This window comes from Macrotis lagotis, chromosome 8 (genome assembly GCF_037893015.1).
Source record: "Macrotis lagotis isolate mMagLag1 chromosome 8, bilby.v1.9.chrom.fasta, whole genome shotgun sequence".
Lineage (NCBI taxonomy): Eukaryota > Metazoa > Chordata > Mammalia > Peramelemorphia > Peramelidae > Macrotis > Macrotis lagotis.
In genome coordinates, this window is record NC_133665.1 from 174,724,730 (window position 1) to 174,751,727 (window position 26,998).

The window sequence follows — 26,998 nt, forward strand, 5'->3', positions numbered from 1 at the left end:
CCCAACTCCATATTCGGCCTTTTCATTATCACATTTCTCCCCAGGATTCATAATACATGCTAGAACATGGCTCAAGGGCATGAATAAGGTTTAACTTCCACCAAGGTACAATAGAATATGTACTGGAAGTGAAACTTTCAAATGGCATTTTAGACTTGAAAAATATATTCGATTAGCTATGCTGGCTGCCTTGATTCATGTTCTCAGTATAATAGCATTACCAAGTCTATGACCTGAGTGTGTTTTGGCAGGCTGAAGAAAACAGACAGAGTCCAAGGAATCCTCCTCTGTCATTCCTTAGGACTTTGTCCACATTTCCTACCTCCCACATTCGCTAATTCCCTTTTTATGTAAATTAAGATTCACCAGTTCTCATTTCCTGTCAGTCTCAAACTCACGGACATCCATTTTTATTTTATTTTTTTAAGGCATGCTGTCATCTCCATGCTCTGCCTAAGTATTACCCTGAATGACAACTGGAAATAATTCCACTGAGCCCACCTCTACTTCCTGGTGTTCCATTCCAAAGTTCATGTATACCATCAACAACGTGTTCTTGCTTATTTTTGTTCTCTCTACTCAGCAGATTTCAGATTCACTTAGAGTAGATGAATGTTTTCTTCCCCTGAAAAATAATACAGTGGGAACCAATATACAGTAATTGGACTTCATGAAACATCACTGTCAAATTGTAACATATAAAAAGAGATAATCATGTCTTTTTTTTTCTTTTTTCCTTTTTAGCATGTTCATGTCCATATACTTCCCAGGAAGGCTGAAGACTTTAGCAGAAATGACAGCATCTATGATGAGGTAGGTCTGTTCCTCTGTTTATTTTGCTTGTACCCAAGGATGGTCAACAGTAAAGACCAACACAGTGAGACAGGTGTCATCTTTAAATACTAGACAGAGTGACTAGAAGAGAATCTTACCCAGTAGAATTTTGGAAGTTGATGAAGTTGTCAAGGATCTAGTGAGTATGAAGCCATTTTAGGCAGGAAAGTGTAATCGTGTATTTTTGGGAACTTCTGGAGGCAGCGACAGGGAGAATCTTATCCTGCCATTATGCAAAATATATCAAGATTATTAACAGTCGGACAAGTCAAGGTTCCCATTGTAAATGGAAAATGATGTGAATTAAGTCTGGGAAGGTAACTTGAGTTGAAACCATTTAGGGGTTTTGAGTAATAGTATGAGGAGTTTTTTTTTTTATCCTGGAGGCAACAGAGAGTCAACAAAGTTTCTTGAACAGGAGAATAAAATGGTCATATCTATGTTTTAAGAAGATTGTTTGGCAGCTTTGTGGTGGACATACAGGAAAGGAAAGTGACTGAAAGTAGGGAGATCAGTTAGGAGAATATTGCAGAAGTTGGATAAAGGGGTTCGGGTAATTTAGTCTGATATTACTTTTTAAAAAATCCTTCTTTGGAATTCAGTTGTATATATTGTTATCGTTCAGGAAGCCTTTAATTAAGGCTTCCTGTGTGTCACCTGGGTTTGAGTATGAAAGATCTAACAGTGATGTATCTGGCTTGGATGTGTTCAGATGGCAAGTGGATTTCTTGCAATGGAAATAAAGTCTGTTTGACCAATGAAAGCGAAAGTGTTGCATCGTAAATGTTAATGTGTATAAACATAAGACTTTAAAAAATGAATCTAATGATAATTATGGAAGTAACCTTGTGTGCTTATATCAAAATTATGTAAGTAAATTCTTTCTTAGGGCTTATGTCCATGGAAAGTGTTATGTCTCTGTATCAATAGGTTCTATTGAATACATAATTGTGGGTTAGATATGGAAAAACAAATTACATTTGTGTCAGTTTTTATATTTTGTCTTAACATTTCAAAGCTAATAGAAGTTCCCTATCATGGAACTGAATCACAGAGTCTGGAGGCAAAAAGACCTGAGTTCAAATCCAACTTCAGGTACTTCCTAGTTGTGTGACCTTGGGCAAGTCACTTAACCTCTCTTTGCCTCAGTTCACTTATCTGGAAAATGAAAATAATAGCACCTACCTTCCAGGGCTGTTGTGAGGATCATATAAATTATACACATGTTAAATGCTTTGCAAACTCTAAAGCACTATATAAATGCTAGCTGTCATTATCCATTATGTTAATAATTGTTTTTCAGTTGTTTCAGTCATGTCCAGCTCTTCATAATCCATCCTTCTCGTTTGGACTTTTCTTGACAGAGATAATGGAGTGTTTTGTTATTTCCTTCTCCAGCTCCTTTGACAAATGAGGAAACTGAAACAAAGGGTTAAATGCTTTACTGAGGGTCATACAGCAATAAACATCTGAGGCAAGATTCAAACTCAGGGAGATGAGTCTTCCTGACTCCAAGCCCAGCATTTTATTCACTGAGCCACCTAGCTGCCAATGATAATTATTTTAAAATCAAAATCTATTTTTCATTAATGATGTGGACCCTATCTATGCCTCTTTTTGAGTTTTTAATTTACTCTATGTAGCAATCAATAGTCTAAATACTTGGGCCCAGAAAATGGGTAGCCTATTGATTACCACACAAATTACTATACATTATTGCCATATAATTATGAGACATAGCTATTTATCTTGTAACTCTTTTGATTGTTTGGAGTAATGAGTCAATATTAAGAATGGATTATTTCTCTTAATTCCCATCCATGGGTGGAACCCAAATAAGCTAGGTATTGACCTGCTTTCCCTCCCTATCATGGGATTAGGAGGGAAATAATAGTTATAGGTTTGGGGGGGGTGAAGACAGAAAAATTTTCAAGATTAAAGTTCAATTGCTATCAAGTAGCTAGAATGCAGATTAGATTGAAAAGTCATTATCAAATTTTGGAGATATGGGATGGCGATGATGAAGTATGGATATCCAAAGAATAGAAGAACAGGTTAAGGTAAGGGCTAATGAGTCAGGTATAAAAACAGGATTGAATTTATACAAAAGGAGACTTTGACTTCCAGTACCAAAATGGCAGACTAAGGAAGGAATCGTCTGAAATCCTTCCAGATTCTCCTCCAAACAGCTAGAATATCACTTCAGGATTGCTCTAAGAGTGGGAAGCAGTTTACCAGCTCAGCAGGAAAGGTTCTTCTCCTTGAGGTGGGAGAAGAATGAGACTCAAGAATAGCAGCCGCCAACCTGCACAAGGCTCCAAGCCTGAGCCAATCCACCAGTGAGCCAGCAGCCCCTAGGCAAGAGCCCCCCACCTCAGTGACCCCACTCCAGCACAAAAGGGCCTTGACACCATTGCTGACCAATAAAGAAACCCCTACCCAGGGTTTACCAGCAGACCAACTCAATTTCCTTGGCAAGCCAGTCCTTGGGCAGATCAGCAATGAAATCACTCCTCCAGGGCCAGCCACCAGAAAGACTGTTACCATAGCAGCCCGGAGCAAGGACCCATCCCTGGAGCTCACTAGTACTAGATGGGGGTGGGGGGCAGTGAACCAATTGGGAGACCTCACTCTCTAATACAAACCAGTAGGGAAGCCTACTCTCCAGAAAAAGCAAATAGTTAATGCTGGCTTCCACTGAATTTCAGGGTTTAAGACCCAAAACTCCAAATCAAAAGCTTGGGATAGTGCAGGCTCAGAGTCCAACTTTCACCAAGAAACACCAAGACACACAAAAAGGCAGAAAAAATTGACCAAAAATAAAAAAAAAAACCTTTGACTATAGAAAATTACTATGATGATGGAAAGAACAAGTGTCAAAATGACTACATTTGAAGGCTCAAAGAAAAGTGCAATTGGATTTCAAACCCTAAAGGAATTTTTGGAGGAGTTTAAGAAGGATTTTAAAAAACACATGAGAGAAGTAGAAGGAAAAATATAGGAAGAGAAATGAGAATAATTCATAGAATCGTGATAAAAGAGTCAATAGGATGGGAAAAGATAGACAAAAATTTAACGAAGACAATAATGTCCTAAAGATTGAGTTGGTCAAATGGAAAAAGAAGTACAAAAATACAATGAAGAAAATAATTTCTTAAAAATTGGAATTGCACAAGTGGGAACTAATGACTCTATGAGACATTAAGAAATGATAAAATAAAGTAGAAAAAAATAGGAGAAAAATAAGGTTCTCATTGGAAAAACAACTGATCTAGAAAATAGATCCAGGGACGATAATATAAGAATCATTGTACTACCTGAAAGCCATGTTTAAAAAAAAAGCCTGGACAACATTTTAAAAGAAATTATTAAAGAAAACTGCCCTGATATATTAGAACAGAGGGAAAACAGAAATTAAACAAATCCACTGATCATTGTCTACAGATCCCCAATAAAATCTACCAGGAATATTGCAACCAAATTCTGGAGCTTATAGATCAAGGAAAAAATATTGCAAGCAGTCAAAAATAAATGATTCAGGGGCAGCTAGGTAGGGAAGTAAATAGAGCACTAGACATGGAACCTGGAGGACCTGAATACAAATCTGACCATGGACACTTAATACTTACTTAGCTGTGTGACCTGGGGCAAGCCACTTAACCCCTTTGGCTTGCAAAAACCAAAACACAAAAAACAAAAAATAAACAATTCAAATATCATGGAACTACATAAAGATTGCTCAGGATTTATCAATTTTCAAATTAACGAACCAGAGGACTAATTAGAAGGTAAGGGAGTTAAGATTACAACCAAGAATCACATACCCAGAAAAATTAAATATGATCTGTCTGGAGTAAAATAGATATTGAATGAACTAGAGGACTTCCAAACATTTCTAATTAAAAGATCATAGTTGAATAAATAAAAAAATGACTTCCAAATATACAAGTCAAGGAAAACACAAAAAGGTAAATAAGAAACAAGAAAGAGAAAACATAAGAAATTTAATAAAGTTAAACTGTTTATATTTCTATATGGCAAGATAATGCTTATAACTCAAATTTATTACTATAAGAGAAAGTAGAAGTAGTATATATTGAAAGAGGATATAGATATAAGGTGATTTTGATGGGATGATATCCTAAAAAACAAAATAAGGGGATGACTAAGAAAATTGCCCTGGAAGAGGGAGGGGAGAGATTGAATGGTACTAATTATCCCATATAGAAGAGGTATTAAAAAGCTATTATATTGAAAGAGAAGATGGGGGGTAGGGGTAGTGGGGAAAGCTCTAACCTTGCTCTCATCAAAATTGTATCAAAGAAGAAATAAAACATACTCATTTGTATATTTAAAAACTATCTATCCTATAAGGAAGTTAAAAGGGGTTGAAATAATGAAGGGAGGGGGGACTGATAAAGAGGAGAATGTATTAGGGAAGGCAGTGCTCAGAAATAAAACATTTGTGAGGAATGAAAGGGTGAGGGTAGAAGAGAAAAGGGAGAATAAAAAAAGTGAAAATAGCAAGATAGAAAATACACAGTTATCATGATTATTGTGAATGGGATGAACTCATCCATAAAATGGAATGGATTAAAAACCAGAATTCAGAATGCAATATGTTTTTTACAAGAAACACATTTGAAGCAGATAGATATAAGATATAAATAGGTTAAAGGTAAGCAGCAAGAGAACAATCTATTATGCTTTAGCTGAAGAAAAGAAAGCAGAGGTAACAATCATGATCTCAGAGAAAAGTCAAAAGTCAAAAGAGGTAAAGAAGGAAATTATCTTGTTGAAAGATACCATGTGGGGTGGCTAGATGGCACAGTGGATAAAGCACTGGCCCGGGAGTCAGGAGGACCTGGGTTCAAATTCGGTCTCAGACACTTAATAATTACCTAGCTGTGTGGCCTTGGGCAAGACACTTAACCCCATTTGCCTTGCAAAAAACCTAGAAAAAAAAAGATACCATGAAGTTATTTCAATATTAAAATTCCGTGTAGAAAATGGTATGGCATCTACATTTTTGAAGAAGTTGAATAAGAGGAAATAGATAATAAAGCTATACTAGTGGGGGACTTCAACTTTCCCTTCTCAAAACTAGATAATCTAACCAGATTTCTTCAACCAGAGAAAGAAGTTAAGGAGATGAATAACAATTCTGTAGAAGTTAGCTAACCTAGATCTCTGAAGAAAACTGATTGGAAATAGGGAAATATCTTTTCTCATAAATATATGGTACCTACAGAAAAAACTGATACTATATCAGGACAAAAATTTCACATCTAAATACAAAAAACGCGGAAATAACAAATGTATCCTTTTTAGATCATAATGCAATAAAAATGATATTTAATAATAGACAATGAGAAGAGAATTTAAAATCAATTGGAAATTAAAGAATTTAATTTTAAAAAGTGTTTCAAATAATAGAAATAATCAGTAATTTCATTATAGAAAATGACAACCATATACAATGCCAAACTTTATGAAATGCAGGCAGTAATTACTTAAGGGAAAATTTATATCTCTGATTACTTACATCAGTAAAATAGAGAAAAAAACAGATCAATGAATTAAGTATGCAACTGAAAATGTAGAAAAACAATAAATGTAAAAATTCCAACTTAAACACCAAATTGGAAATCCTAAAAATCAAATGAGAGATTAACAAAATTAAAAGAAAACCATTGAACTAATAAATAAAACTAGAAGTTGGTTTTATGAGGGAGAAAAACACAACAGAATATAACAATGGAAACCAAAGATAGCTATAATCAACATTATTATTTAATACTTTACTAGAAATGATGGCTACAGCAATAAGAGAAGATAAAGAAATTAAAGGAATTAGAACAGGCTATGAGGAAACAAGACTGTCTCTTTACAGATGGTATGATGATATACTTCGAAAACCCAAGAGAATCAACTAAAAAATACTTGTAAATTCGCAAAACTGCAGAATATAAAATTAGCTCACATTAGCCATCAACCCACATTATCAACAAAGTTCAGTAACAAGAAATAGAAAGAGAAATTCCATTTTAAATAACTGTAGACAATATGAAATGATTTGGAGTGTACTTGCCAAAGCAAACCTAGGAACTGTATGAATACAACAATAAAACACTTCACACAAATAAAATCAGATTTAAACAATTGCAAAAATATTAATTGCTCCTGGGTAGACTTAACCAATGTAAGGAAAATGACAGTCCTATCTAAATTAATCTATTTATTCAGTGCCATACCAATCAAATTATCAAAAAATATTTTAAAGAGCTAAAAAAAATTACAAGATTTATCAGGAAGAGCAAAAGCTCAAGAATATCAAATTAATCAATGAAAGAAATGACAAAGAAGGTGGTCTAGTCATACCAGATCTCAAACTGTATTTTAAAGCAGTAATTATGAGAATAATCTGAACCTGGCTGGAGAAATAGAGTGTTGAATCAGTGGAACAGATTAGCACAAATTGCATTATAGTAAATGACCAAAATTAGTCTAGTGTATGATAAACCCAAGAATCCAGGCTTTTGTAACAAACACTTGTTATTTGACAAACTTTTGGGGAAACTGAAAAACAGTATGGCAAAAACTAGGTATAGACTAACATTTCACTCAGTATATCAAGATAAGGTCAAAATGGGTGCCTTATTTACACATAAAAGGTGATACACCAGCAAATTACAGAAAATAGAATATTTTATCTCTCAGGTTTGTGGATAAGGGCAGAATTTAGGAAGAAAGAAGTTATAGAGAACATTATGACATGTAAAAGAGATAATTTTGATTATATAAAATTCAAGTTTTCTGTCCAAACAAAACAAAATTTTAATGAAAGCATAAAACTGATGGGAAAATTTGCAACAAATGCCTCTGATAAAGGCCTCATTTCTCCAGTATATAGAGAATAGAGATAAATTCATAAAAATGTCATTCCCCAAATGATAAATGGGCAAAGGATATAAATGGGTAGAAATTTCTTCTCTTATAAGAAATCAAAGCTATTTAGTGTCATATAAAAATACATTATATTATAATTATCAAATAAATACAAATTAAAATAATTCTGATGTGTCATTTGATACCTATGAGAGTGGCTAATATGACAAAGAAAGAAAATGTTGGCTATTGGGGGGATGTGGCAAAAATGGGATACTAATGCATTGCTGATGGAGTTGTGTACTGATTCAACCTTACTTGAGAGCAGTTTGTTACTATGTCCAACCCATTTGTGAAAACATTTATAGCAGCTATTTTTGTGGTGACTATGAATTGGAAATCAACCACATGCTGATCAATTGAGGAGTATCTAAAGAATGTGTGATATATGATTATAAGAGAATATCATTGTGCTTTCAGAAATGACTAGCGGTACGATTTTGGACAAAATAACCTGGAAATTTTTATATGAACTTAAGCATAGTGAAGGAAACAAAATGAGGAGAACATAGTAATATTGTTACATGAAGAATTGTGAATGCTTAGCTATTCTCTGCAATTCAATGACCCAAAACAACCTCAAAGAGCTAATAATGAAGCACACTATACATTTCCAGAGAAAGAATTGATATTGATTGAATACAAGGAAGGATATTATTTTTCACTTTCTTTAATTTTTTCCCTTTTATTCAAGTCTCTGTACAATGACTAATATGGAAACGATTTGCATAATTGCATATCCACAATCTATATCTGATTGCTTTCAGTTTCAGGAATGGCCCCGGGGAGGGAGTGAAGAAAAGAATTTGAAATTGAATACCTTAAACAAAATAAAAAAAAAATTAAAAGAAAACTTTTTAGTTAGATTTAGGGCAATAGGTGTGCTCTACCACCACTGGGAATCAGTTCAACCTCCCTCTATCTTGTATTCCATGATAATATCTCATTGTTGTTAATAATCCCTAAACTGGAAACTTTAATTTTTTGTCCTAGATACATTTTTTTCATGCTTGTGTTTATTTTCAAGACAGATGAGAGTTGTTTTCTGAAAGTAGGAAGATGTAACAGATTATAATGTGATGTGATGTGGTACTATATTATGATGTGATACAATTAATTTATGATAGTATACTATAGTAAATAGAGTATAATATAGTATGTCTAATATAATGGACAATATAATTCAAATATAATATGATGTGATACAGGATGATATAGTTTATGATATGATAAATACTTCAAACTTTGAATTATAATTTAATGAAACTACAATAGCTCAGACAATGTGTGTGTGTGTGTGTGTGTGTGTGTGTGTGTGTCTGTGTATGTGTAACAAAAGAACTACTGTGAATTCTCAGGACAATTTAATATACTACTACCAATATTCTTTTAGAGTGATTTATTAAGTGATTTCAGTATTCACAATGGTAATTTTCTCTCAAATTACAAATTAAAATTTATTTTTATAATTTAGTTATAAAATGTAAATTTTTGTCCTCATAATCATAAAAAATCCTAAATGTACCATAATGAAATTCAAATGACAAAATAGTTATGAATATTTTATGTAGGGTATTGTATAAAGTAAAAAACAATGTTATTAGCAAGATTTCATAAGCATACTATTGTCTGAAAGTCTTTATAATATACTTTATCTTATAAATTTTACTGAATATAAGTTAGATTTTGATGAAATATGTTTTAACTTGGAATATGTATAGTATAATATATTGATCATATGTAAATTTAATTTTAATATTGACTTTATAATCTGAACCCAATTTTACATGATTGGCTCAACCAAACATAATCTTAAATCTCATTCCATGTCATGTTTATTTCTATATATTAATTGGAAAGAAGAAAAAATGAAAGAATGTTCTTTCACATGAATGAGTGGTAGAAAATAGTAGGAAAATTTCACAATCTCTCTTGTTGGGAACTGGTGATCCAGTGGGAGAAAAAGAAGTCACGTAACTAGTTGATGAAAATGGGTATTTAGTGATATATAAGATATTTTATACTGGCAAATGATAATTCTGCAATAAACAATAGAATTTCCATTCCATGATATAATTTTCTTTTCTTCAACAATTCACATACTACCTACCCTTTCAGAGAAACCCCACTAACATCCATCTACGAGACTCACAGACAGACAGAAAAATAGTAATCAAACAGAAGATAAATTTAAATTAGAAAACCATCTTAATATTACAATGAAAGGCAATTTAAGATTTGATTCTACAGAATGTTTGTGATAATCTGTGATAGTTTCAAAATGGCCTATTATTATCATGCCCCATGGTGATGGTTTTCAGACATTTTCATTTTTATGATGCAAAAATGTCAGTGTTTATAATATCTAGATCCTTTGATCATATAACTGATAAGATATGATTGCATGGTAACAAGGGGAAATAGAAAGTTACTTTTTTGCAATGTATGGAACACAAAGAATGATTTATATATGCTTCTGAGCATCTACTGGGAATCAGTTTGCTCTACAGTGTTGAACATGTGTGGTCCTTTGAAAACAATTTGAAGACACGTTGAATAGTATGAGAAAAAAGTGCACTCAGATTTTGATGCGCACAAATATGTTTGTCTTAAAGGGAAAAACTATTTTTGTAATTTGATAATTTTTTGCTTAAGGTGCATGGAAAGAACTTAAATAGAACACTTTAGACCATAGTTACAAACTCCTTAGGGTTCATGAATCAGTAAAAGTGAACCACTGTTCAAAGTCATAGATTATAAAAGAATGCAGATTTGTTATTTGAGAGTTCAGATAATATTATTTAAGGCTAACCAAACTTAAAAAGTAGAGCATTTTAGGACTACTTTAAATGAATAAATGAACTCATTCAGCATTTTCATTTCTTTATATACTAGTAAGAACTACAAGCATAGTATGCATGTAAAATGATTTGTAAACTTTAAAATATTTTATAATTGCAAGGTATTATTTTAAGTACTTGAAAACTCTTTACTTAAGTAGATAAAATATTTCCTTTCTCTTTTCCTTCCTCTTTTTATTATCCTTTCCTCTATTTTGTTTGTATTGAACTTTTGCTTAGAAAACTCCTTAAAAATATAATCTACATGTGTCTAAAATTCAACTCTAGTCTAATCTTACATGTGAAATACTTTTGATGATTGATAAATGGAATATGAATTAAAACTTTCCCTATATTGTGAAAAATTATGGTATGATATCCTATGCCATGTATGACTATCCTTGATCCTCTTACTTTATTTCTTTCTTCTCTGTCCTTTTGTTACTAATGTGGGTGAAACCTAAATTTCCTGTAATAGATTCTGAAATCACATTGATGAAACCATCTAGATTTCTATCTCCTATCTATATAAAGTCAAGGGAATGGATTCCTAGAAGACTTGCTTTTCAACTTCCATATAAATCATGTGCACTAGGCATCACTTGTACCAAACTTAGACTGGGAATGCAATGAAAGAATATTGGTCTTAGAAATTATAAGATCATTGTTCTAGTCTCAGTTTTGTCAGTGATTGTGAATGCTTCTTCATCTGATCTCCCTATTCTCAGATTTGTCCCAAAGACTAAGTAATATGATTTAGTTGAAACTTTGTGAAAAGCATAAAATATTATGCAAACTTTGAATATGTGAAATAATATACATTAGGTTCAGTGAACCTAATGAGAACTGATGATAGAATAAGGGGAAAGCATTTTGATATTTTTGGAAATAATAACTGTGGAATATGCACATCACCCCAAAATGAGCCAAAGTCCTCAGGAAAATGTTGATCTGAAGAGGAAGGATCTGAGTAATCAATTTATTGTATTCCCATTAATAACAGCAAAAAAATCAGTAATATATAACTCCTTATAGGCTATTAAATATTCTGGGTATCACATTTAATATTCTGGGTGCCATATTTTTTAATAGGTTATTGATGAACCAGAGCATAATTAAAAAAAGGTTAAAGGTCTAGAAACTTGTCATATGAGAAACTGGAGGTATTTAGCTTGCAAGAAAGATTATCATAATAGCTCAGTGTAATAAAGATCCAGTATTCTACTGGATCTTGAAATCTCATCAAAACTCTTATTTCCATATGTAAGGAGGTGGGATTGGAAAAGAAACACCTGTGAATTCAGAGAACCTGGACTCAAATATGACTTTGGATGATCACCACCTAAGTGATCATGAGAAATTAAGTGGGGGGGGGGGACTTAAGTTTGTTATGTGTTAAATATGGGGTTTGGGCTAGATGACCCCTGAGCTCCCTTCCAGATCTAGTTATTTAATGTTATTACCCCATAGTTTTATGATGGTTCTGATGGTGCAGATGTCAATCCATTCACACCTTCCATCTTCTGAAACTACCTCCTCAGAGCTTTTCAAAGCTTACCACAGGAAGACCATCCAGGATGTAAACGTTTTCCTCAGTTTCTCTTGACATTTCTAGATATTAGAATATAGGGAAGAACATTCTAAAATAGAACAGGCTATGTAATTTGGTAATAAACTGATGGTGTTCAACCAGAGAATGTATGATCTTCTCAGTTTCCATTCCTTATGTCCCTCATACTAGGGACTCCTCCAGAGAACAAGGTTCTCAGAGATGGCCTACAAGAGTAGAGTCCTTCCACATCCAACAGTCTATGAGTCTATGATTTTACAGACTCAGTTTGTCAAGGGGTCGTCTTCTGGATGATTTTGAAAAATTCTACAATAAAACATTTAAAATATTTTTTAAACTTTATTTTTGGAAGGGGCAGGAACAGGCAGTAAAGTTTTAGTGACTTAACTCAGGCTCATGCAATTAGTTCAGATTTGAGCCTCCTTATTCCAGGATTGGTGCTTTGTCTAGCTGACCCAAGTGTTCTATTTACTAACTGAATAGGCTTTAACAACAAAAGTTAGGATGTTTTAAGCTGAGGGTATTTTTATTTTACCTTACTAAGTGGCAGTAAGTGGAATAGAAAACGTCAAGAAATAGAACTTCTAGACATGTTTCTTCATTTCCTTGGAAGTGTAGTGTCCAGAGTATTAGGACTGGAGTCAGGAAGACTCATTTTCCTGTATCCAAATCAGGCCTCAGAAATTCATGAATTGTATGATCCTGGGCAAGTCACTTAATACTCTTGGTCTCAGTTTCCTCATCTAGAACTAGTTGAACTAGAGAAGGAAATGTCGAACTACTCCAGTATCTTGTCAAGGAAACGACAAATCAGTTAAAGAAGAGTTGGATATGAGTAAAAATGATTAAATAGCAACAAAAATACTTTACCCTCAAAAGCTTCAAGAGAATTTCATCTTAGGCAAAATCAATTAATTTATTGTTTGCTTTTATTTTTAAAATTTTTTTAGGAAACATTTATTTTGAGTTTTACAATTTCCCCCCCCCCATTCTTGCTTCCTTCTCCCCACCCCCACAGAAGGCACTCTGTTAGTCTTTACATTGTTTCCATGATATACACTGATCTCAGTTGACTGTGATGAGAAAGAAATCATAACCTTAAGAAAGAAAAATAAATTATAAGAGATAGCAAAATGACATAAGATAACTTTTTTTTTCCTCCAAATTGAAGGTAATGGTCTTTGTTCAAAGCCCACAATTCTTTCCCCATTGCAGATAGCCCAAAATTGTCCTTGATTTTTGCACTGATGGAATGAGCAATTCCATGAAGGTGAATCATCATCCCGTGTTGCTGTTAGGGTATACAGTGTTTTTCTGGTTCTCCTCATCTCACTCAGCATCAGTTCATGAAGATCCTTCCAGGCTTCCCTGAATTCCCATCCATCCTGGTTTCTAATAGAACAATAGTGTTCCATGATATACATATACCACAGTTTGTTAAGCTATTCCCCAGTTGAAGGACATTCACTTAATTTCCAATTCTTTGCCACCACAAACAGGACTGCTATGAATATTTTTGTACAAGTGATGTTTTTACCCTTTTTCATAATCTCTTCAGGGTATAAACCTAGTAGTGGTATTGCTGGATCAAAGGGTATGCACATTTTTATTGTCCTTTGGGCATAATTCCAAATTGTTCTCCAGAAAGTTTGGATGAGTTCACAGCTCCACCAACAGTGTATTAGTGTCCAAGATTTCCCACATCTCTTCCAACATTGATCATTGTCCTTTCCGGTCATATTGACCAGTCTGGGAGGTGTGAGGTGGTATCTCAAAGATGCTTTAATTTGCATTTCTTTAATAAGAAATGGGTTAGAGCAATTTTTCATTTGACTAGGGATTGTTTTGATTTCCTCAGCTGTAAATTGCCATTGACCATTTGTCAATTGGGGAATGGCTTGTTTTTTTGAAAATTTGACTGAGTTCTCTGTATATTTTAGAAATGAGTTCTTAATCAGAAATACTAGTTGTAAAAATTGTTTTCCAATTTACTACATTTCTTTTGATCTTGGTTATAGTTGTTTTATCTGTGCAAAAGCTTTTTAATTTAATGTAATCAAAATTGTTTAGTTTGTTTTTAATGATGTTCTCCATCTCTTCCTTGGTCACAAACTGCTTCCCTTTCCATAGACCTGACAAGTAAACTACTCCTTGATCTTCTAGTTTGCTTATAATATTTTTTTCATGTCTAAATCCTGTATCCCTTTTGATCTTATCTTGGTACAGGGTATGAAGGTATTGGTCTAATCTAAGTTTCTTCCAAACTAACTTCCAGTTTTCCCAACAGTTTTTATTGGAGAGATTTTATCCCAATAAATGGACCCTTTGGGTTTATCAAACAGCAGATTACTATAATCATTTCCTTCTATTGCACCTAGTCTATTCCACTGATCCACCATTCTTTTTCTTAGCCAGTATCAGACAGTTTTGATGACTGATGCTTTATAATATATAATTTTAGATCTGGTAAGACTAAGTCACTTTCTTTTGTACTTTTTTTCATTGAATCCCTGAAAATTCTTGACTATTTTCTCCATATAAATTTACTTACACCTTTTTCTAACTCATTAAAGTGATTTTTTGGAATTTTGATTGGTAGGGCACTAAACAAGTAGTTTAGTTTGGATAGAATTGTCATTTTTATTATATTAGCTCGACCTATCCATGAGCAGTTGATATTGGTCCAGGTATTTAAATCTGCTTTTATTTGTGTGAGAAGTGTTTTGTAATTGTTTTCAAAAAGTTTTTGAGTCTGCCTTGTCATGTAGACTCCCAGGTATTTTATATTGTCTGAGGTTATTTTGAATGGGATTTCTGCTGTATCTTGTTAGTCATATATAGAAATGTTGAGTATCTATGAGGGTTTATTTTATATCCTGTTACTTTGTTAAAGTTGCTAATAATTTCTAGTAGTTTTTTAGATGATTTTTTGGGGGATTCTCTAGGTATACCATCATGTCATCTGCAAAGAGTGAGAGTTTTCCTTCCCAATTCTAATTCTTTCAATTTCCTTTTCTTCTCATTGCTGAGGCTAACATTTCTAATATGATATTGAATAGTAATGGTGATAATGAGCATCCTTGTTTCACCCTTGATATTATTGGGAATGCCTCTAGCCTATCTCCATTGCATATAATGCTTGTTGATGGTTTCAGATAGATACTGTTTATTTTTCTGAGGAACAATCCATTTATTCCTACACTCTCTAGTGTTTTTAGTAGGAATGGGTGCTCTATTTTATCCAAAGCTTTTTCAATTTTCCTAATATTGAACCAACCCATCTGGAACCACAATTAACAGCTTCAGCAAAGTAGCAGGATATAAAGCTAGGACACACAAATCATCAGCATTTCTATATATGAACAACAAATTCCAAGGGCAAGAGATAGAGATATTCCATTTAAAGGAATTGTAGACAACATAAAATACTTGAGAATCTAGATCCCAATATAAACCCAAAAACTATATGAACAAAATTACAAATTACTTTTCACACAAATAATGTCAGATCTAAACAACTGGAATAATGCCAAGCTCATATAAGGGAGGGTGGTAGAAAAATGAGTAACTTAATGAATATGCAGGTTGCTAAGATTTTATTTAAGATTTTTGCATCTATATTCATCAAGGAGAGAGGTCTATAATTTTCTTTCTGTTTTAACTCTTCCTGGTTTAGGTATCAGTACCATATTGGTGTCATAGAAAGGGTTAGGCAGAGTTCCGTCTTCACCAATTTTTCCAAAGTTTATATAGAATTGGAACCAATTGTTCCTTAAATGTTTGATAGAATTCACTTGTGAATCCATTTGGCCCTGGAGAATTTTTCTTAGGAAGTTCTATAATGGCTTGTTGAATTTCTTTTTTCTGAGATAGGGTTATTTAAGTTTTTAATTTCCTCTTCATTTAATCTGGGGAACTTATGTTCTTTATAAATATTCATCCATTTCACTTAGATTGTCAAATTTATTGGCATAGAGTTGGGCAAATAATTATGAATTATTACTTTAATTTCCTCCTCATTGGTGGAGAGTTCATCTTTTTTCATCTATGATACTAGCAATTTGATTTTCTTCTTTCTTTTTTAATCAAATTGACCAGAGGTATATCAATTTTAATGTTTTTTTTTCATAAAACCAGCTCTTGGTTTTATTTATTTGTAAAATAATTTTCTTGCTTTCAATTTTATTAATTTCCCCTTTAATTTTTAGAATTTCTAATTTGGTATTTAATTGGGGGGGTCTTTAATTTGTTCTTTCTCTAATATTTTTAGTTGCATATTTAGTTCATTGATTTCTTCTTTCTCTAATTTATGCATGTAAGCATTTAAAGATATAACATATCCCCCAACAGCTGCCTTGAGTGTATCCCACAGGTTTTGTTCTGTTGTTTCATTATTGTCATTATCTAGGATGAAATAGTTAATTCTTTCTATAATCTGTTGCTTGATCCACTCATTCTTTAAAATAAGGTTATTTAGTTTCCAATTAGTTTTGGGTCTATATCTCCCTGGTCCAATATTGCATGTGATTTTTATTGCATTATGATCAGAGAAAGATGTATTCACCATTTCTGCCTTTCTGCAATTGATCATTAGGTTTTTAGGCCCTAGTATGTGGTCAATTTTTGTATAAATGCTATGTACAGCAGAGAAAAAGGTATATTCCTTTCTATCCCCATTCAATTTCCTCCAAAAGTCTATTATACCTAGGTTTTCTAACAATCTATTTACCTCCTTAACTTCCTTCTTGTCTATTTTATGATTAGATTTGTGTAGATCTGAGAGTGGGAGGTTGAGGTCTCCCACTAGTAGAGTTTTGCTGTCTATGTCTTCCTGCAGCTCTTTCAACTTCTCTAAGAATTTGGATGCTTTCCCATTGGGTGCATACATATTCTATATTGAAATCACTTTATTGTCTATGGTACCTTTTAGGACCTTGCTTATCTCTTTTAATGCTATTTTTGCACCTGCTTCGTCTGACATAAGGATTGCTACCCCTGCTTTTTTTCACTCCAGCTGGAGCAAGCTATGTTTTGCTCCAACCTTTTACCTTAACTCTATGTGTATCTCTCTGCTTCAAATGAGTTTCTTATAAGCAGTATATTATAGGATTCTGGTTTTTAATCCACTCTCCTATTCGCTTACTTTTTAAGGGAGAGTTTATCCCATTCAAATTCAAAGGTATAATTACTAACTCTTTATTGCCCTCCATGCTATCTTCCTTCTGTTTTGTATTTTTTCACCTATTTTTCCTTTATCCATATTCCCCAGTGTTTTGTTTCTGAATACCACCACCTTCAGTGTGTTTGCCCTCCTATATCAACCCCTCTCCCCTTTCTTTCCCTTTCTTCCCTTCCTTCCCTTCCTTCTGTTAGTTCTCCTTTTTCTCCCCCTCCTGTCTCCCCCTTTCCCCTTTTAATGCTTGTGAAGTAAGATAAATTTCTTAACTTAAGTGTGTCTAAATTAGCTTTAAGCAAAGTCCCTAGAGATAGATTCAGGTGGTTCTCACCTCCTCCCTTCTTCCTCTCAATTATAATGGGTCTTTTGTTCCTCTTGATGTAATGAGATTTACCCCATTCAGTCTCCTCCATCCTCCCATCTCCCTACTGTCCCCCTTTTCAAGGAGGTATTGTTTTTGGGTTTTTTTTAGTTTTTTTAAAGGCAAACAAACTGGTTTAAGTGGCTTGCCCAAGGCCACACAGCTAGGTAATTATTAAGTGTCTGAGACAGGATTTGAACCCAGGTACTTCTGACTCCAGGGCCAGTGCTTTATCCACTAAGCCACTTAGCTGCTCAGGAGGTATTGTTTTTAATTCATTCTATCTGAGTCACAGAAAAGTTATTAGTGTCCATCACTTCTTGCTAAGTATGTTCTCTTTAATAGAGTTACAATTCTCAAGAGTTATGAAACCCTTTCTCCCAAGTGGGTATAAAGCTAGTTTCATCTTATTGGATAGCAGTTTTTTTCCTTCCCCCCCCCCCTTTTAATCTTCTCATGTGTCTCTTGAGCCTCCTGTTTGATGTTCAAATTTTCTATTTAGCTCTGGTCTTTTCATCATGAAATCTTGGAAGTCCCCCATTTCATTAAATGTTCATCTTTTTCCCTGGAAGAGAAGGCTCAGCTTTTCAGCGTAGTGGATTCTTGGCTGCATTCCAGGCTCCCTTGCTCTTTGCCATATCTCATTCCAGGTCCTTCAATCCCATAAAGTTGCTGTGGCCAGGTCCTGCATAATCCTTACTGGGGCTCCTTGGTATTTAAAATTTTTCTTTCTGGCTACTTGTAGGATTTTTTCTTTTATCTGATAGTCCTGGAATTTGGTCACAACATTCCTTGGTGTTTTCATTTTAGGATCTCTTCCTGGAGGGGATGGATGTATTCTTTCAATAACTATTTTTTCCTCTGGTTCCATGATATCAGTCACTAAGTCCTGTAATATTAAGTCCTGGCTTTTTTTTTCTCTCTTCAGTGTTTTCAGGAAGGCCTATAATTCTCAGGTTGTCCTTTCTTGATCTGTTCTTAAGGTCAGTGGTTTTGCTGATGAGGTATTTTATATTTTCTTCTATTTTTTTTGATCTTTTGGTTTTATTTAACAGAATCTCGTTGTCTCATGAAGTCATTAGTTTCCATCAATTCCATTCTTTTTTTAGAGAAGATTTTTTTTTTCATTTACCTTTTACAACTCCTTTTCTAATTGGTCAATTTTGTTTTTGAAGGACTTTTCCATTTGTTTAAGTGTAGTTTTAAGAGAATCATTTTCTTTTTTCGTTTGCCCAATTGAGGATCTGAGAGATTTATTCTGATTTTGTATTTGTCCAATTGTATTTTCCAAGGATTTGTTTTCTTGTTGCAAAGTATTAATTTTATCTTGTTTCTTTACCCAATTTTTCCAATTAATTTTTAAACTCCTTCCCAATTTTTTCAAGGAAGTATTTCTGCGCTGGAGACCAATTCATATTCTCCTCAGAAGTGCTAGATCTCTCTGGGTTAGAATCTGTTTTTTCTAGGTATTTCTCCATGGGCTCCCCTTTTTTTCACTGGTCTTTCTTCATATTTCTAGAATTTTGTGTTGAGAGGGGAGGGGCTGGGTCTCAGAAATTTGCTTTTGAAAATTTGTTCACTTGACTTAGTAATTCCAAAGGCCCGGCCAATAGGGAGCTCTGGTTGCTTTCTTTGGAATATTTGGGGCCTTCAGCAGTAGGATCTGAGTTGATCTTGAACAATGTGCTGAGCCCTGGGGGAGGGAGTTCATCTCTTTCCAACTCTGTTGCCCTGAGGGAGTGGGGGTTGTTTATCGCTTGTTCTGGGCAAAAGGCTCTGCTGAAAGTTTGGAGCTCAGGTCCCTGACCCAACTGGTTGTTCTCCAGGTGTGCTCTGAAATTCTGTGCTGGAACTCACCCTCCCATAGCTCCCCCCCCCCCCAGCCAAAGACTCTGTAGCTAAAGGTGGATCTAACACCCACCCGACACTCACCAAAGTCTCTATGGCTGAGGCCCACCCTCTGGCTTTCCCCAGATGCTGTACCCACTCTGACCCTCACCCTGAGATAGACCTTCTTGCTAGATCTTCTCCTAGCTTCTCTTTCTGGGTTTTGTCAATGGAATTTCTGGTAAGATGTTTCTCTCATGTTTTTTTTGAGAGGAAAGAGGAGCATTTAACATAGTACCTGTCTTCTCTCCACCATCTTGGCCAGAAGTCCCCTATTTTTTTGGCAAAATTAATTTAAACTTAACACTTAAAGCCACATGTTGTAAATTTATGATTTCCAAACCTGGACTCTCAGAACTGGAAGGGACCTTGGAACCTCAACCTATATCTGACCCAAAATTTCCTCTGCAGTAACCTCTAACATATAACTTCTAATTGAATATTTTCAGCAACTGGCAGCCTGTCTTCCTATAATAATCCATAGCTAATTAGAATAGCTATTATTATTATTGGCACATTTTCCTTTTATATGAAGCTTAAGTTGACCTTTTTACAACATCCTTCCCTTTTCTTGAGTTTTCTAATGGTGGTCCATTTCCAAGTTCTGTCATCTCTACCTGTCTTCCCATACATTTGCCAAAACAACCTTCCCCTGGATCAAAGGAGTTAATATTTGTAAAGACTTATCACAGAGCCTCATATGCGCTAGGAGGTACTTAATAAGTACTTATTCCCTTATCTATTCAAAACCCTTCACTGGTTCCTCATTTTTTTCTAGTGTAAAATATAAACTATACCCTCATACTTCAGACTCTTTATAATCTGCCCCCTAATTGCTATTCCAGTCTTACTACATATGACTGTCTCATGAACTCCACATTCTGACTAGATCAAACTATGAAGCATTTGTCAAATTGGAAACTCCATTTCCCACCTCCATGAATTAGAATAAGCATTTTCCTCATGCCTCGTCATGCTTGCCTTTCAGAATCTTCCTCTTCCTTTGATGCTCATTTCAGGTGATACTCAGTATAGTCTTCATACACACATACAGACACGTTTTTGTTATTTTAATCCTACTCATTTTGAGTAAAGTGAGTAAAGTTCTATTAGATAGTAAATTTAATTTAAAGTTGTAAAGCTATATTCCCAAACTCTTCATCCTATTCTGTTAAATTTCAGTAATACTTAGATGGAAAAGTTTGTCCCTTTGAATGCATACCCCTCACTCACATTACTAGCACCCCATAATATAAATACAGGGACATGCATGATAGATTAGATTGTTTTCATTTTGGACTCTTAAGGGAAGAACTAAAAAGAATGGACAAAAGTTGCAAGGAGGGGCATTTAGGCTTAATGTTCAGAAAGAGAAAACCAAAAAAAGGACGACATTTTCAACAAGAAGAGTATACCAATATGGTAGTACACATTTATTGTTCAAACCATTGCTTTTGATTCTTCATGACACCATATGGGATTTTCTTATGATACTGGCGTGGTTTGCCTATTCCTTCTCTAGCTCTTTTTTTCAATGGAGAAACTGAGGTTATCTGGGTTAAGTAATTTTCCTACGGTCACATAATTAGTATTGAACTCAGGAAGATGATTCTTCCTGCCTCCAGATCCAGCACCTTATCCATTGTGTCACCTAGCTGCCATTAGAGTAATACTCCTACTATCTTAGTGGTAGTGGCTGCTTTGGGAGACAGTGAATTCCCCCTCCTGATCTCTTCTCACAAAAACTAAATGATCTTTTGTCCATCATATATATACATATATATATATATATATATATATATATATATATATATATATATATATGTATGTATATATATATATACATATATATATATATATATATACACACACACACACACACACACACATACATACATATAGATAGATATTGTTCTAATGAGACTCTTTTGGGGGTATGGATAAAATTGGATGGCAGCTGATTTTTTCCCAGCCTTAAAATTCTATGATTCTGAATGACTTGGTCCAGTGTGTTGAACAATGAGCGGTATTAATTAAACAGGTGATCTAGAAGAGTCCTTCTATCTTTAGATTTGTGATTCTATATGAGCTTTTTCCTATGGATCTTCATTATTATTATCATTATTGTTTAGAGTGCAAACTGAGGCTTCTTTCTTAGAGATTCTAGTTTCCCACTACATAAGAAGGTTACATTTAGTAGTTAGCTTTAAGTGCTTAGAATCCTTTCTTCTTTTCTTTTCTTTCTTTTCTCTTTTCTTTTCTCTTTTCTTTTTTCTTTTCTTTTCTTTTTTCTCTTTTCCCTTCTCTTCGCTTTTCTTTTCTTTTCTTTTCTTTTCTTTTCTTTTCTTTTCTTTTCTTTCACCATCCCATCTACCAAGATGGATCAAGATGCCCTTCTGTTGCATCTTTTTTTTTTCTTCTTTGTATAGGGGAGAGTGGATTTGATTCCTCCTTGCCCTCTTTGTTTATATGAACAGAGATGGTGAGGTATTCGTATATTAATAAAGCATGAATCCCAAATGATCCTTTTATGAAGTATAAATGCCTGTTCTTTGAATGAATCATAAAGGACAATCCTATGGGAAGATAGTTACAAGCCCAGTTGATCATTAAAAGATAGAAATGCTTCCACCAGAAAGGTAATCCCTTGTGGGAGGGGGAGACTTCTGGAACTTTTTTCCATTTTTTTCCCCTTTAATCATCTTATTTTGAAGGAAATCTGAGCAAAATTACATATACATCAGAGAGATACTGAAAACTAGAGGCTGCAAAAGCAACGTCAAGGAGCATGACTTTTGACAGCTATTAAAAGAGCCCTTTCTGACTCAACAGAGAACTCATTTTGGCAATAAATAGATGATCCACGTGAGGATACCAGAAAGAGTGAAAGGACATTGAGGGTTACAGAATCAGAGTTGTGAGTTGCCTTAGTCATATATTTTTCCTCTATATATGCCTCACCACTATCATACTCTAAATTTATTCCCACTCTGTCCGTGACTGCTGTATTTATGGGAGAAAGAACTTCAGGTTTATGTGGTGGGAGAGGTTGTTTTATAGCTACTAATCTTACTATATAGCATTGTAGTAAATGCCTTTTTTAAAAAGCTAATTGTATCTCCTGGCTGATGGTGGATGGGGAGCAAACTGGTTAGGGTTTGGGACCTATAGTGTTAGAGATGGATAAGCATGGAATATCCTTTAGAATCTGAGGTAGCATGTACCTTCTGGGGGGGGAATATTTGATAAAGGATATTATATTGCCTTTAGACTTGCCATACTTTTAAAGAATGCTTCCTTTTCCATGAAATTCTGAAGGGCAGTGAAGACCTTGAAAACATTCTTTCCAAGAGGGAGACTGGAATTCACAAATGAACATGGATCACATTTATTTGATTATGGCAGAAAGATGTTACCTGTGAACTGCATAGAGATCACTGCAAAATTCTGTTTGCCCACCACACTTGCTAGAAGCAAGACCCTCAGTCTTCCATAATTCTTGTTTTCAACTCCAATTCAATTTCCCTTGCCAAATGACTAGCCCCAGTCCTCTTCCTAGAAGCTCAGTGGGATCTTCTCTCACTAAATTTTCTCTCCCTCTTCTATTTTATGGATTTCACTGACATTTTATAACTTTTAAGCTTTAGAACCAAGATTGTAACCTTCATCTTCTGACTCTCAGGCAGGTGCTCTTTGTATAGGCAAGGGCAGCTCAAAATAGGGAGATGGATTATAGACATTCCATTATTGGTTTATAAAGGTGAAAGAATGGAAATTTAGGTGGGAGTACTGAGGAATCTCTTATCTGACTTGGCCACTGACAGAAACACTGTGAGGTGAGGACAGTAATTGAGGGAAGTCAAGAGAAGGATCTCAAGCTTGGCATTCAAATTATCAGCAGACACACATCTAGCCTCAGAAACAATGAGAGGTTTTATCTGCTCTGACCATGGAACTTCCTTACATGGTTGACAGGTGCACGCAGACCCTAATGCTTCTGCAGGTCCATCTGCTGTGCCACACCAGACCTACTTCTGCCTAAAGATCTTGGTGACAGAAGAAATCAACTCATTATCTGGGCTGACTTGATGAAGGTGAGAATGCTGATAGCAGCACCCCTGAGCTGCAGATCCACAGTTAGACTGGGGGCAAGTGGGAATGTGGTCCTCAGAAAAGAGAACATGCTTTTCTAGGGAAACAAAAGAGCTCTTTTTGTTCTCAGGACCACATTGACCAGGTTTGAACCCCTTTCTCTGACATTTTTAACACCTGTGACCCTGTTGTCTCATTAGGAAAAAACTTAGCATGTCAGCACCATAGTCCTTAGCTCATTGGGTGTTTGTGAGACTCCAGTGATATTGTGGAAATTATGTTGCAAACTTTCAAGCCCCAGATGATAGGATAATTGTTTTTGAGTTGGAAAGCACCTTAGAAGTCATTTTCATGTCACAAATGAGAAAAGTCCTACTAGGAGAATCTATGCGACCTGCCCAGTGTTAGAGGAGAAACCCTGGTATTCAAATCCAGGGCCTCAGATCTCAGAACCAGCTCTCTTTCTATACCGCACAGTAGGTCCTTATTGCAATCTTGCTGAATTTAGTTGTTATTTTGCCATTCTTTCAGCTTGAGATTCAGCTTGAACTTCCACCTATCAAAATTCTATCCACACTGCAGCTCAGTCCCCTTCCTGCTTACAGTCATCCCTAACTATTCTTTCTCCCACTGGTTTGTCTGCCCAGAACCCTTCTACAGCTCTTCATGGGGAAAAGTCACAATTTTCTTTGAACCACTTCCTCATATCAGTAGATAGAGACCTGGAGGCAGGAAGATCTAAGGGCAAATCTGTTCTTAGACATTTAACAACTATGTGACCTTGGGCAATCGCTTTTTCTGTGTCAACCTCACAGTCTTTGCCCATAAAAACAGGATAACTGTAGAACCTGCCTCAGAGTTGTGAGTTTACATATGTAAATTGTTTTTGCACATCTCAAAGTCCTCTATAAATGCTGGCTATTAGTTATTATTGGAAGCTCTTTTGTAAAGACATCTCATGCCTTTGATCCCTGAGGGCAACCTATCCAGAGTGGATAGTCAGGTTATTGGATCACAGATTGAAGTCTGGGGAGGGGCGTTAGAAGCTGTCTCTTCCAATCTCCTCATTTTACTGATGCGGAACTGAGACTCGGAGCGAATAAGTGATTTATCTAAGGCCACATAGGTGGTAAGTAGAGCCAAAACATTTTTTGCCTCCAAACTCAGCATTCTGTACTATGCTGCCTCTCTCAAAAGATTATTCTTTGGGATGATACTGCTTACCTTGATGGTGTGAGATCACACATCTGGGATACATACTATGTTACCCTTATTACACTTGTATCCCATATTTTAGGGCAGTTATTGATAAGCTAGAGATTCTCCAGAAGAGGCTAAACAGGATGGTGGAGTTTGATAGTCCATTCAGATCATCTCACAACTATGGTAGAGTCAAGAGTTTTATCCAGATCTTCAGATCATTTCTCTTTCCCCTAATAATGACACTGTCCTGCCCCTATGAAAATAGATTTGACATCCTCCATGAACAAGAACAGTTTGCTAAAACACAAGTCACTTGGTCCTAGTGGGAACTCTCATATTGCCAATGATATTTATCTTTGCCATTGGATTGCTTTGCCACACCATTTGAGATCAGTCAAGTCCAAGGGTCTGCCATTGACTTTTCTGCAAGCAGTGGGTGTTTTAGTAAAAACACAATTAGTTAGTGTCTTCTGATCAATTGATGCATTGACACCAAAAAATTAGTGTCTGGTTGTTTGCAGTATTTTGTCTTCAGGAATCTAAAGCATTTTGTACAGAAGACCAAAACTTCATTGACCTCTCTAATTCTGAATCATCTGTCTCTATACTAAATGGTAAGGTTAAAAAAAAAAAGACAAAAAGTTTCAGACTTCAAGAAGCCCACATTTTAAGGAGGGAGATAACATGTAAACAATGAAGTGCACACCAAATGTATAAATGCATAAAATACTTATTAAGTACAAAGCACTGGGAAAACAAATGGAAAGATAAAAATGTTTGAACGAAGGAAACAACACATGCAGAAAATTGTGCATCAGATGGAAGTTGGAAATCCCCTTGGTTGTTTCAGGAAAGTGACAAATCCTAAAGGAATGCTTCTTTAATGTCTTATAAAGATGGTAAATTGAATGGTGTCTCAGAGGGACTATTGGATAATATAGAATTAAGAGGAATAAGAAGGGTTCTTTTTTAGAAGGTGGTATTTTGCCTGAGACTCGAAGGAAGGCAGCTTCATCAAGAGGCAAATGAGGAAGGAGAGGATCATAGAGTGAGTAGATGGAATCTCTTGTTCAGGGACACAAGGAGATCAGAGTCAGCAAAAGCTCCAGGCACTAGGAAAGCAAATGGCCCTTGTATTGGATTTGGATAATGACTTGGTGAATAGGAAATTCCAGGACACCCTTACTTGATCCACCTGGAGAGATTAGTTCACCAATTCATGTGCCTGCCTGGCCACCCTTCAACAGATGTTCTGTTAGGTTGGAAGTCCTTGATGTTGTTCTTTAGAATACCCTCCAAAGTACTTCCCCTACCATCTCCTTTGTGCAGAGGGTTGTTCCTTCTGAAGATGTGTGACTTTCTGTCTTTGCCAGATAAAGCTATAATTAAATTAAAGGATTCAAGGGGCAAACATTTTATTTCTTAGTGTTCTGATGCCTGAACATCTGTCATTTCTACATTTATCTATGGCACATACCCAATCAGCCTTTCCATTCTATTATCCTCTCACAAGAAAGAAAAAAATAATTAAAGCAAAACCATCCAATACAATGCACATAATGTGTAACATTCTATACTAAGGGAATGATTTAAAATTAATATTTACTTATCTATGTGCAGTTTATAGATCCCAATCCCAAATCCTATAGAATATAAGCTAGCGAGGGCTTTTGGGTTGGTTTCTTTGTTTTATTATTATTTTTTGTATCTCTAGTTCATGGCATAAGATCTTACATGCATTATTGTCTTAATAAACACTGGTAAGCCAACTGGGTGGTAGAGGACCAGACCTGGAGTCTTTTTCCATGTTTAAATCCAGTCTCAATCCAGTGCAATCCTGGATGTTATCAATAGCTCATCATTATAAATACTTAATCCAGAGTGATTAAAATGGCTTTTATTAAGACATTTTAATAAAAGGGCCATTTCTCTTAAGGAAAGGGGCCCTGAATCACAGCAAGGCCAGATCCTATATGCAGTTTGAAAGGCTTGTCCCTCCCCCTTCGTGTCAGTCGCCGGTCAGGGTCACAATCCAGTTGACAGATTCAACTCTAGTCCTTTTCCCTGCCCTGATCATTACACTAATG

General features: G+C 35.1%; 1 long non-coding RNA gene across 1 annotated transcript in view; it reads left to right on the top strand.

Annotated features, from left to right (window-relative positions):
* The first annotated feature begins 742 nt into the window (after positions 1 to 742).
* LOC141496362 (uncharacterized) overlaps positions 743 to 26,998 on the top strand; it is a 267,233-nt gene continuing 240,977 nt past the window's right edge. Inside the window, exon 1 of the long non-coding RNA XR_012471040.1 lies at positions 743 to 813. This is a non-coding gene — a long non-coding RNA (uncharacterized LOC141496362). The remainder of the gene's footprint in view (positions 814 to 26,998) is intronic.